Below are 14434 nucleotides of genomic sequence, written 5' to 3'. Positions count from 1 at the left end.
AAAGGCGCCAGGAACGGTCGAACCTCGTACCGACGAGCGAACCCCGTCTCCCAGTTTTCCCGCAAATATTTCAAAAACGGAGGCGAGTCATTTTCTTAAATATTTTCAAAATTAAGGTCAAGTGAGACCCCGCAAAAGAAATCCTCTTTTCTCTTCTCTTCTTTCTTTTCTCTTCTCTCTTTCTTTCTGTCTTATATTTTCTCCCTTCAAAAAGGAGGAAATAGAGGCTAGAAAGGAAAAGAAAAGGAAGAGAGAGAAACCACAAAAGAGGAAATTTTTTGCGATGATCACATATTTATATATTTTAATTAAATTTATTTGGGTCTCAAATGAACCCAAATTCTATTTATTTAAGTAAGATCCATTTGGAATTTAGATCGATCCAAAACTTAGCATATTATAGTGAAATTCACAGTACACTAAAAAGATTCATTTAGATCATAAGTGAATCCAAATTTTGTTTTCTTAAGTAGGATCTATTTGGGTCTCGAGTTGAATTTAAATCCAAACAAATTCATTTTATCTTCATGAGATCCATTTAGGTCTCAAGTAGATCTAAAAACCTTGTTTACTTATTGGAATCCAATTGGAACTCCAAATGGCTCCAAATGTTAATTTACATAATGGGATCGAATTGAGTCATCAAGTAGATTCTATATCTTATTTTCTTAGTAGGATCCAATTTGGTCTCTAAATGAATCTTAAATACTTTTTACATTAGAGGAGATCTATTTGGGTCTTCAATTGATCCAAATCGCTTATAGGTCTGGTCCAAACCCTGAACTGAGTCGAAACTCTTTTCATATCCATTTGGGTCAACCCAAAAACTCTGCAAAGATCTCATAATTTTTTCAATTAAACATTAAATAACTTGAACAAATATTGAAATATTACGATAATGGATTTGCTGATTAGTCAACCGATAAGTTTTTAGAAAAAAAGCTTCTAATGAATTATAACTGGTTGCAAGCCAATCAGTATCAAGCAAATCGCGATAAACGTAGCCTTCATACATACAAATTGTTTTAGTCTTTTATCAATGATTGTGTAAATCATGATAGGAAGATAACTCATAAAAGCAAAATATAATTTTCATAGTACACAATACTAAACACTTTTTTTATTTTTATTTACGAAGTCCAAACATTACAATGATTTGTTCAGTGGCAATTGTGTGTTACACTTATTAAAAAAAGATTTATATACTTATAGAATGTCATGTTACAAAAAAGAATTATAGAATTACAACAAATAATTATCAGGAAGTCAATTCATATTTATGAAGTTACTACGACAATGATATGTCTTTGTTTGTCTTTGTAAATGATATTGATATGTAATATCACGATTTGCTCATATCGGTTTGCAACTATTACTAAAATATTGTGAACGAAACAATGATATTGATTTGCAACTGTTACTTAAATTAGTATCAAGTTGTAAATCAATTTGTATTTATGAAGCTACCTCGATTTGTACTTTACTATGTCTAAACATCGTGTTGATTTGTTTATTGCTTTTTTTTCTGCCTTTTATGAATCAGTCATTATGTAAATTGCTATAGGGCATATCGTTCACATAGACAAAGCTTGTAAAGGTAAATCACAATAGGATAAATCATTTCTGCTTTATGTTCATAGTTATACAAATACCGCGATAGGTCAGACAAATTTGGTGGGATGAGATGTATTCGATTGAGAGGATGAGTTTAGGTGGGGGAGTGATTGGATTGAGTTGGTTGTGAGACCCATTTAGCTCTCATCAAATCCAAACTCAATCAAAACTATTATATATATAGAGAGACAGATACACATATATATTTTAATTAAATTTATTTAGTTCTCAAATGAACCGAAATTCTATTTATTTAAGTATGATCCATTTGGAATTTAGATAGATCCTAAACTTATTATATTCTAGTAAAATTGATAGTACACTAAAAAGATTCATTTAGATCATAAGTGAATCTAAATCTTGTTTTCTTAAGTAGGATCTATTTGGGTCTCAAATTGAATTTAGCTCCATAAAATTCATTTTACCTTCATGAGATCTATTTAGGTCTCAAGTAGATCCAAAAGCCTTATTTACTTATTGGAATCCAATTAAAACTCCAAATGGGTCCAAATGTTAATTTATATAATGGGATCTAATTGAGTCTTCAAGTAGATTCAATATCTTATTTTCTTAGTTTGATCCAATTTGGTCTCTAAATGGATCTAAAATACTTTTTACATTAGAGGAGATCAATTTGAGTCTTAAATTGATCCAAATCTCTTATATGTCTCATCCAAACCTTAATTTGAGTAGAAACTCTTTCCATATCCATTTGGGTCAACCCAAATACCCTGCAAAGATCTCATAATTTTTTCAATTAAACATTAAATAACTTGAACAAATATTGAAATATTACTATAATGAATTTGCTAATTAGTCAACCGACAAGTTTTCATAAAAAAAGCTTCTAATGAATTATAACTAGTTGTAAGCCAATCAGTATCAAGCAAATCACGATTGCACATAGCCTTCATACGTACAAATTGTTTCAACCTTTTATCAATCATTGTGTAAATCGTGATAGGAAGACAGCTCGTAAAAGCAAATCATAATTTCTACAATACACAACACTAAGCACTTTTTTAAATTTTATTTACGAAGGTCGAACATTACAATGATTTGTTCAGTGGTAATTGTGTGTTACACTTATTAAAAAAGAACTTATACACTTATAGTATGCCACGTTACAAAAAAGAATTATAGAATTACAGCAAGTAATTATCAGAATGTCAATTTGTATTTATGAAGTTACTACGACAACGATATGTCTTTGTGAACGATATCGATATGTAATATCGCGATTTACTCATATTGGTTTGCAACTATTACTAAAATATTATGAACGAAACAATGATATCGATTTGCAACTATTACGTAAATCGGTATCAAGTTGTAAATCAATTTGTATTTATGAAGTTACCATGATTTATATTTTACTAAGTTTAAACATCGTGTCGATTTGTTTATTGTTTTTCTTTTCTGCCTTTTATGAATTAGTTATTATATAAATCGCTATAGGACATATCGTTCACATAGACAAAGCTTGTAAAGACAAATCGTAATAGGACAAATCATTTTTGCTTTATGTCTGTGACTGTACAAATACCATGACAGGTCAAACAAATTTGGTGGGATGTGATGTATTCGATTGAGATGATGGGTTTAGGTGGGGGAGTGATTGAATTGAGTTGGTTGTGAGACCTATTTATCTCTTATCAAATCCAAACCCAATCTAAACTATTATATATATATAGATACATATATATATATATATTAATTAAATTTATTTGGGTCTCAAATGAACCCAAATTTTATTTATTTAAGTAGGATCCATTTAAAATTTAGATAGATCCAAAACTATTTTCTGCACTAGCAAGTTGGATTTCATGCGCACCTGGATTGCATTCGAAGCACATCACTATTTGGACATAGGGGTGATACTGATGACGATGTTTGTTTTCTTTGATGATGATGGTCATGTATTGTATCTAAGCTAAACCATTGCTCATGATGTATTATAACTAAATACTCATATTTTTTATAAATGAATATGGTTGTAAATCACGTCGATTTGTAGTTATGAAGTTACCGTGACAACGATATGTCTTTGTTTGTCTTTATGAAGGAAATCAATTTATATTTATGAAGTTACCTCGATTTGTATCCTTGAAGTTACATCGATTTGTACTTTACTAAGTCTAAACATTGTATCGATTTGTTTATTATTTTTTCTTTCTGCCTTTTATGAATAGTCATTGTATAAATCACGATAGGATATATCGTTCATATATACAAAGCTCGTAAACGCAAATCGCGATAGAACAAATCGTTTCTGCTTTATATCCATGGTTGTACAAATTGTGATAGAACAATTTTTCTATAAAAAACAAATCGTGATCTCTTATGGAAAGAACTATATAATTATTGAATGTTACGTTACAACAAAGAATTATAACTGGTTGCAAGCCAATCAGTATCAAGCAAATCACGATAGCACGTAGCCTTTATATGTACAAATTGTTTCATCATTTTATCAATCATTGTGTAAATCGTGGTAGGAAGACAACTCGTAAAAGTAAATCATAATTTTTACAATACACAATGCTAAATGTTTCTTCAATTTTTTTTATGAAGGTTGAACATTACAATGATTTGTTCAATGGTATTTGTGTGTTACACTTATTAAAAAAAAGAATTATAAATTTATAAAATGCCACATTATAATTTTTTTTTATAAAATTACAACAAAGAATTATAGAATTACAACAAATCATTATCAGAATAAAAAAATCACATAATGTTTATTCAATTTCACTTGATGACTCAGATGGACTATGACTTACAAATCATCTCTTTTGTTTCCTTGGTGGACTCTCTTTCCTCGGTGGCCTCTTGGTTCCCTCGATCTTATTAAAACTGCTGGTAATCATCTCAACCAATATACCATATTGTGACTGCATTTGTCTCCCCAAATTCTGCATTTGCTTTCGTAACTCTTTATTCTCCCTCTCCAACATCTCTAACATTATGGCGAAGACTATCTTCTTTTTTGTGAGTTGTGTTGGCTCCTCATTCTGTACTGCAATTGAGAAAATCATAGTTGTAGTCGATGGGACATAATGAATGTTTTTTCTATGCTGGGAGACAACATATTGGGAGACAGGAGGGACCTTACTTCCACGTTGCTTCTTTTTAATGTTTAGATTTTGATGCATGGGTTCCCAATATTTTTTGAAATAGTTGGGGTCATATTTTTGTTCTTTATAATCATATGCTATGGCACAAACACCTCATTTGTTCCAGCTATCCAATTATTTTCTAAAGCGTTCGTGCCAATTCACGTTCCTGGGCCCACCACTATTCATCTTCCTTCTCACATCTACAGGCTGCTTTGGGGTAGACTGTTCCAAGCCAGCTTGTAGGAGAACTTGACTACCATGCTGCAACTTTGCTTCAGATTTGCTAAACAACCAAATATCACAGCGAGACAGTCTCACAGCCTTAGCAACAACCTTTTGCTCCTCATTTTTCCCATCTCCATATGGTCTCCACACAACCTATACATTCGAGATTGTGGTTTAGGTATAAACATAATTATTCATGCTAATGAATGTTAAATATTAAAATAATTTATAATAACAAGTGTTAAATATATTACAATGATTGTTACTAATGAGTACTTTGTATTAAAATAATTTACACTAATGAATGCTACATATTACAATGATTTAAAATAATGAATGTTAAATGCTAAAGCGATAACACTTTATACTAACGAAGACAAAATCCTGTAATGATTACTACTTGAGAATGCTAAAGATTACAATGATTTATACTAATGAAAGTTAAATGCTAAAGCGACAATGATTTGTACTAAGGAATTGTGATCATCGCAAAAATTTTCCTCTTGTATCCTTCTCTCATTTTCCTCATTTTTTTCCTTTCTAACCTCTATTTTTCTTTTTAGAAAGATAAATAAAAAACAAAAAAGAAGAGAGAAGAGAAAAAAAGAAGAAGAGAGGGATGAACTCTTTTGTGAAGGTCTCACGTGACCTTAAATTTTGAAAAGATTACTCACCTCCATTTTTGAAAATTTGCGGGAAAATTGAGAGACGGCGTTCGCTCATCGGTACAAGGTTTGACCGTTCCTGGCGTCTTTACCGGGGGTAATCAAACCAAGGATCGAATTTATGCCTTTTGCTTTGCCTAAATATTATCTAAGAATTTATTCAAAGTGTAAATGCACAAAGAATCATGCTTGTGTAATGTAAATGCAAAGATGTATGCTTTTGAAAAGAAAATTTTAAGAACTTTGATTTTCCCAAGTGATTTTAAAATATATTTGAAAATACTTGAAGAAAATGGTTCAAAGGTTTGAAGTTGGTTTAGAAAAGTTGAATTTTTGGATATAAACTCAAAGTTTAGAATAAACTTGAGTTTTGAGAAAGATAACTCGAAATCCTGAAGTTGGAATCATATCTGAGATCAAAAGACTTGAAAAAATGGCTTTAAGCTTGTTTTTGAAGAGGGATGATTCAAGATTAAAGGTAAGAATTTAAATAGGACTTGAAAATAAGAATGAGACTTGAAATTGAGATTGAATATGAATTTTGAATTTGGATTTAAACTTTGAAAAATAGAATTTGAGAAATGAATTTGGAAATGGATTTTGAAATTGGAAATGAATCTTGAAATTGAGATTTAAATTTGAAATCCGAGATTAAATTTGAATTTCAAAAAAAGAGTTTGAGATCTCTAAAGAAAGTAGGGTTGGATTTTAAATCTAGCCTTGAAAATCAAGATGAAAATTTGAAAATAGGGATTGAATTCCGGATTTCAAATTTAAAATCAGAATGAAATTTGGAAAAAGAAATGGATTCAAGAAATTCAAACGCGATTTGGAAACAAAATTTGGATTTGAGAATGGAAGTGGGTTGAAAATAGGATTGGATTTTGGAAATCCAGTTCGAACTTGGAATTGGATTTGAGAAATCCAAATGAAATTTTAAGATAGAGTTGGATTTTGAAAATCTAGATGAAACCTGAAATTGGATCTGAGATACCCTAGATCGATTTTTGAATTTAGAAAAGAAGGATAGAGAACGAAACCTGATTTTCAAACTTAAATTTTGAAATCAGGAAATGAATCTGAAAATTTCAAAGTTGAATTGAACTCTGAAATTTAATTTGAATTGAAAATTGAATTTTAGAGATGAATTTGGAATTTCAACGTTAAATTGGACTTTGAAATCGAAGTTTGAATTTTAAAATACGATAGAATTGAGAATAGAAAGATGAATTTGAATTTATAAATAAGAATTGATTTGAGAAATAAAAAAAAGTGTTTGAAGAATTATCTCAAAATGACTTGGATTTTGAAAAAGAATTTTGAGAATATGATGTAATTCTATCCTAAAAGATGAATGAATTTAAAAGAATTTGAATTTTGGATTTTGAAAAGCATATTTCATTCTTTAAATTAATTAAAATAAGATTGAAAATATAATACATTCTTGACTATGATCATAAAATGTATTATAGGACAATCTATATTTAAATTCAGATGAAGAATAAAACACATTTTGGTGCCTTTATAGAGTTTGAAATGAAATTAACTCTCAATACATCCTGACTATGGCCATTGATATATATATTTTAAGTTAATTTCAAGTAAAACTCTGATAAAGGAAGAAAAATTCAGAAAATATGATGATTTTTGAAGAAGATCCAGTGTGGATCAAATGTTATTCCATAAAAGATAAAATTCTTAAGCATTGTCTACATTTTGACTATGGCCATGTTATCATTGCAAAATTTCCCCCCCTCCCTCTGCGAGAGAGAGAAACGATTCTGCGAGTCAAACTCGACCAAAGTTTTGAAAATGGTTTTGAAAATTACTCGCCTCCGTTTTGAAAATTTGTGGGAAAATTTCGTGGAATGAGATCCATCTGTCGGTACGAGGTTCAACCATTCCTGACACCTTTACTAGGGGTAATTGGACCAATGATCAATTGTGTGCTTCGACTTGACTCAAATATCTAAATCGTGTTCTATTTTACTAAAATGCACAAAGAATCAGGCTTGTGCTATGAAATTTTGAAAAGATGCAAGTTTGAGAAATATGATGTTTGCTTTGGAAAATTGAGATGTACTTGGAAAATTCTTGAGAAAGTGCCTTGAAAATAGAATTCCTGGGAAAATCATTGAATTTCATTGAAAATCAGAAATTTGCATTAGAAAATGAATTCTGAGGAAAACTTGAACTTTGAAAAAATTGATTTTGAGATTTGGATTGCTTTTCTTAGAAAATGGATTTGAGAATATTGAGAAAATTAAGAAGTTCATTGGAGAATGATTTTTGAAATGGAAAATGGATTCTCAGGAAAATGGAAACTCTGAGAAAAATGATTTTTGAGATTGGAATTGCTTTTTTCTTTTAGAAAATGGATTTGAGAATCTTGAGAAACCAACTTCTAAAATAGTTCAAGGAACTTTGGAAAAATCGATTTTGGGATATGAAAATAAAAATGAGAATGTGGAAATCTTGAAAAATCATGATTTTCAACTTGGGAAATACTTTGAAATCTCATTTAAAAATTCAGAATTCTAAGAAAATAAAATCTTGAGAAAGACTTGAATTTTTTTTGGGAAAATTAATTTCTCTGAAATGAAATTGGGAAAGAGTTTGAAAATGATGCAATTGAATGAATTTGAAAGATAATTCTTTGAGGAATTGGAAATCCTTTTGAAATTTTGAGAAATGCAGTGCATTTTTGAAGTTAGCCTAAGTGTAGGCTGAATGTGGCTAATACGAAGATCACAAATCTTGGTTTTCTTCGTCTTTTGACTATGACCATAAATACGAATCTCACCAAATTTGTGAACTCCGTAAGAGCTTGTGCAGGTGCCATTCGTGTCAACCATAGTGATTTTGAAAAATATGCATATGCATCATACATCGAATATTGATTTTTTCAGAAATTAAACTATATGCAATGCAGTCCTATTCTAAGATGAAAAGTAACTCTTATTCCAAATTATTACATCCGATATTACATTGAATTGAAATAAAAGAAAATAAAAGTCTTGTTCCTGGATATTCCTACAAAACTAGAAAACAATGTTAGCACAAAAATATAGGATTTTTGAATTTATTCGAAAATATTAGAAATTATCAGATATTATTTAGATATAAACCCAAATTCATACCCCCTTTGATATAAACATGAGAAATAAGTAATAAAATTCAAAAATAAACTTGGAAATTCGAAATTGAGGTAAAATGACCAAAATACCCCTGATAACCTTGAAATCAGGGTTTTCTGAAAGAAATTTTATAAAATTTGAAAATCAAATGAAATAAAATTAAACATAAGATGATGCAATATGATGATATGCATAAAAATTTGGAAAATTGAATTTTGGAATTTCGAAATTGGGGTCAAAATGACCAAAATGCCCCTGATAACAAGACTATGGCCTTGAAACCAGGGTTTTCTGAAATAAATTTTGCAAAAATGAGAAATTGAAATGCAAATGACATTAAAATTAACCCTAATATGACATGACATTCTTATTTACATGATAAAAACCCTAAAATGGCAAAAATATCACATATTATCAAATTTAACTTGATTTTCGCTTCTGAATTTAAAAATAAACTAACATACAAAGCAAATGAACTTGGAATTTATCCAAATTTGGCATGGACACCTAGACTAACCCTAAAAACAGAATTAAGCTCAAAAATCTATTTTTTGTTTACTTTTAATATAAAAAATAACGAAAAATCCTAAAAATCAAAATTTTGCCTAAAATGTTGATTCAACATTGGATTTCAGATAGTAAACTTTCTTACAATTTCTCAAATTTTATGGGGTGACAGAAGACAGTCAGACAGTCAGACAAAGATTTTTTCCTTTTTACAGATTCTGGTTTTGACCTATGGTCGGAGCTTGACAGCTCCGGCAAGTCGGATCAGAATCCAACGGCTCTAGGATTTAGTGCAGACAGACAGGTTTCGGGAAAAATTATGGAACAAATGGCAGACAAATGAGAAAATGGCTGAAATTATGAGAAAATGTCTCTAACCAATAGAGGCAAATTTCCTATTTTTACAGCTATGGAATTTGGGTTATGGTTTGAGAGAAAGCAGAGGATTATCAAAGACCTGAATCTCTGAAATTCTCAGACATGGGAATCTGTGAGATAGAAAAATTAAATCCAGGAAAATACTTAGACTATTCTAAAAATTCCCAAATTTTGAGAAAATATAGAGGGAAGGGTGAGGAACAACTTCTATGTTGGAATTTTTAGCATGCAGCCTATGGGTTGAACAGACACAGTGGGTTAGGGTCGGTCTAGACCCTGACAAGGAAAAGGTAAGATTTTCTCAAAGGTCTGAGAAAGTTGATTTTTAGCAGAACGTAAATCTCATTGAAAAAATCTAAAAATTTACTGGAAAATAGTAGAATCTAATAGAGACTCATGGCATTTTTTTGAAGGAAATTTGGATCATCCATCTAGGATATCTCGAAGGTTTTTGTCCTCTAAAACTGAATTTGGGGATTTCAGAAAGTTCAAAACCTGAATTGGGGTTTGATTTTCTAGAGAGAGTTCTGAAACTCAATCCAATCTGGGTTTTTGGGAGGATAATGCAGATGAACAAAGGTAACTATCATGAATTTTTTGGTATTTACAGAAGAAAAAATTACACGTAAAATGATAACTAGACTTTGCCTAAAACTGAGATTCTACAAATTCTGAACTAAGTAATAATGAATCCTACACAAGATGAATGAAATGGAATAATAAATTAACTAAATGCACTTTATATATATATATATAGATAGATAGATAGATAGATAGAGAGAGAGAGAGAGAGAGAGAGAGAGAGAGAGAGAGAGAGAGAGAGAGAGAGAGAGAGAGTGACATGAAATACGCAAAAGAAAATTTATTGGAGGCATAAATCTATCTTTAACTTTGGCTTATGAAGTGAAAGATTCGATCTATCGATATGAATCTTTCATTTTTTTAGCCTTCACATATAATAGGTATATTGTAAAGAGTATTTAATAATAAAAATAAAGACCTACATGGTAAAGTTAAAACATTTAAAATTCAGACAAACTATCCTATGAAAGGAGATAACATGAATTTACTCCATATACGATGGTCTTTCCAATACATAACGAGCCCAAAATGACTATCGCCATAGCTTAATTGACATCAAGCTGTAGTTATTCCTTTTGTAAAAAATGACTTTTACATCAAGTTTGCAACAAAGATCAAACAAAAAAATAAATTTGGGGTGAGATCAAATAAAATGGCTAGAGGGGTCCTACCTTGGATCGATTAGAGGGAAAGCTATGGTGGTTGCAACCTTGCTGCTACAGCGGAAAGGGAGTGCCACCAAATAAGACCGAGGAGGCCTTCAACCGTTGGGGATGCTTGAGGATACTTGAAGAAGAAGCTAGGCCAACGTACTGCCCTGGTGTTATGACTGGAGCAGTGACTGCGACTATGGTTTTGCTGCTACTTTGATGTTATGGCTGAAGCTGTGAAGGATGGAGGCAACATGTGATCAAGGGCTGAAGGTGAAGGCTTTGGAGGAGATGCCGATTGGCACTTGTACCCGTTCAAAAAGTGTTAAAATTGATAAAACTTGCGAAATGATTCAAGAAATGGTTTTCAGGTTTTATCGAGCCCGAGTGACACTAAAAATTGGGGTTTGAGCTGGATTGAACTAAAATGAACTGGATTGAGCTGGGTTCTAGGGTTTTAGAACTCAATTGAACTGACAAGACACTGACTCAACTGACCTCTTCGATTAAATTTTCAAAAAAAGTTGTCATTTTTAGAGAAATGATACAGAATAGTCACTGGAGCGAAGTAAATTATGAATCAGAGCTAGGTTTGAGCTAGAACAAAGGTCAATATTACTAAGATGAACTAAAATCAAAGCTTGAACACTAACTCAACTGACTGAACTTAGCTCAATTTCAGCTAAAAGAGCTGAAATGGGCTAAAATGGGCTTCTAGACACTTGAAAATAGTTTTGAACTGAAACTGGAGTACTTGAACTCTTGGTGAGCTCAAGCTAGACTCTGAGGACTAGGATTGACTGGAAATGACTGACTTGGAGACAATTGACTTGGATTTGAGTGAGAAATGAGTTCATTTATGAAGAAATGATCCCATTTTGGCAGGAATGGTCAGAAATGAAAATGGCCTTCTCACTGTGAGCTCAGGTGAGCTTGAAATGACTGATATTCTAACTGTTTTGAACTGACTAATGAGCTTGGTTGACTCCGACTGACTGGGGTCTGAGATGACCTAGGGGTAAAATGGTAATTTTTAATGAAAGTGGGTAAAATGGTAGTTTTCGTGACATAAACTTGAGGTTTGACTCCTATACTGACCTATAAACTGTCTATGACGAAGCAGTGGAGAACATAGGGAAGTGTGCAAATCTGAGAGCCCAGGCATTCAGATTAAAAAAAAGGGAAGGATCTTGAAAACTCATGTTATCAAGTCCTAAACAAGGATAACAACAATGTCAGGATATATCAAAATAGACATCAAGTTCTCACTTCATGTCGGGATAGCTAGAAAAAATTATCAAAATGATAAAAGTTGCAGTTGATTCAAAATAATTGAAATGTAATCACATTTATGCAAAAATATATTTCCTCTTCTACCTAGAGTATTACCTCCAACTAAGCTAACTCCGTAGAATCCAGAATCAAATTATTGTTGTTGGGTTTCTTCAAGGAAGCTATCCACTTCCTTGATATAAAAAGAAAGGAAGATATTCTCAATATCATAAAAGCAATTGATGAAAAGCTATTGATAAAAGAATTTCACATGAATGAAGATAATTTTTTGCAGTTTTGGCAGTTTGATATTTGAGGTTTACCCATGATGATCTTTTTGCACTCTTTTTAAGACATAGGGATTGAGCTTTCTTGGGGTCTGGCGAGAATTTTATCACATCAACCTTCAGCTCGACTATGTTCTGATTTTCCCTGGAAGGACACGTCGCATGCTCCTTAAACTTGGAGATGATCTGAGTCTTCTTTGGTCCCATGAATTGAATTGATGATATTGTCTCTTGGATTGAAATCTCTTGATAATAACATAAATCAAATATCTTTTAGGGTTTGTTGGGAGGTTTGTCACATCAGCCTTCAACTTGACAATGATTTAAACTTTTCCTAGAAGGACACGTCACATGCTCCTTCAACTTGGAGATGTTTCGAGTCTCCTTTGTCTCTGGGGGTCTAACTCATCCATCAGTCTTCAACTTGATGATGGTTGAGAGATTTCTTTTGCAGATAGTTAATTATAGCTTGATTGATTGAGGAGAGATATTGAGATTGAGTGGATTCTTTTTATCGTGCAGGATATTTCCATTGCCTTATTACCAAAAGAATGGTCTTTAAAAATGTGTCATAGCTATGATCAATATCAATTCACTTATGGCTTTTTAACATCATTGAATTTTCCTTTACCGGTCATATCGAGGATTTTTTCTTTAGCCTTTTGGTTGACCAACAGGAAAAACTTGAATTTTCTTCTTTCTTCGCAAGAGCTTTATCCTTTTGAAAAGAATACTGAAGATAATTTGAAGTAAAACTTTGTGCAATAAAGATTTGAGATTAACAACTATTTTTATGACAAATTGGCAAAATATTCTTGAAATCCTTAGTAAAAGAAAGCGCATGATATCCGACTGACACATCCGTGACTAGATTCTCCTCTTCTTTTCCCAAAGGAGAGACTCAAACTTGACCCTTACCTGAATGGGTAATAAAAGATACTCTTCTCTTCCTTGAAAATTGTGGAGTCATACCTTGAAAATTTTGTTAGCAAGGTTGTGATTATTGTTCCAGCTTATTTCAATGATGCTCAAAGGCAGGCCACAAGGGATGCAGGAAGGATTACATGACTTGATGTCCAAAGGATCATTAATGAGCCAATAACTGCTGCACTTTCTTACAGATTAAACAGTAAGAAGGGCCTAATTGATGTCTTTGATCTAGGGGGTGAGACATGTGATGTCTCAATTTTGGAGATTTCTAATGGTGTTTTTATGGTTAAGGCAACCAATGGTGACACCTTTCTGGGTAGAGAGGATTTTGACAATGCGCTACTTGAATTTCTGGTGAGTGAGTTCAAGAGAACTGAGGCAATAGATCTTTCAAAAGACAGATTGGCTTTGCAAAGGCTTCGAGAGGCAGCAGAGAAAGCAAAGTTAAAGTTGTCATCCACAACCCAGATAGATATCAACCTGACATTCATTACAACAGATCATTTTGGTGCAAAACACTTGAACATCACATTGACAAGGTCCAAGTTTGAGAGCTTGGTTAACAACCCGATTGAGCGGACAAGAAACCCATGCAAGCGCTAAAAAGGAAGATGCATTGAATAGAAATGATGCAATGATTGATGAGCATCGATGATGCTGAATTAAACATAATGATGATGGTCTAGACAAATAATATGGAAACAGTGAATAAGGGGATGATGATGCTGAATTTAAAATGTAAGACATCGATCCACACAGATTTGCAAAGAAACAATAAAACAATGATGCAGAAAATCAATGTGCTAATAAAAATGATGAAAATGAAATTTCAGAAATGTTAATGATGCGGAGTATGCAAAAAAAAATTTAACGAATCAAATCGTGGAGATCGCAACATATAAGAAAAATCACAGAATCGAAAAATGTTAAAGAAAGTTGCTGAAATAAAAAATTTCAAATGATGCAACACGATGCAAATGAAATGCGCTACCGATTGGAATGCAGATGCAGGGTGAGTTCGATGCTGATGATAACAAATGCAGAGGTGACGGCGATCGATGTAGATAC

General features: G+C 32.0%; 1 pseudogene; it reads left to right on the top strand.

The window, feature by feature from the left end:
* Positions 1–11120: 11120 nt before the first annotated feature.
* On the top strand, positions 11121–13969 carry LOC149817436 (heat shock 70 kDa protein, mitochondrial pseudogene; annotated as a pseudogene).
* The last annotated feature ends 465 nt before the right edge of the window (positions 13970–14434 follow it).

This window comes from Nuphar pumila, chromosome 13 (genome assembly GCF_984573655.1).
Source record: "Nuphar pumila chromosome 13, dmNupPumi1.hap1.1, whole genome shotgun sequence".
In the NCBI taxonomy this organism is placed as follows: domain Eukaryota; kingdom Viridiplantae; phylum Streptophyta; class Magnoliopsida; order Nymphaeales; family Nymphaeaceae; genus Nuphar; species Nuphar pumila.
The sequence above is the reverse complement of the archived record's forward strand: the minus strand, read 5'-3'. Positions and strand labels throughout refer to the sequence as shown.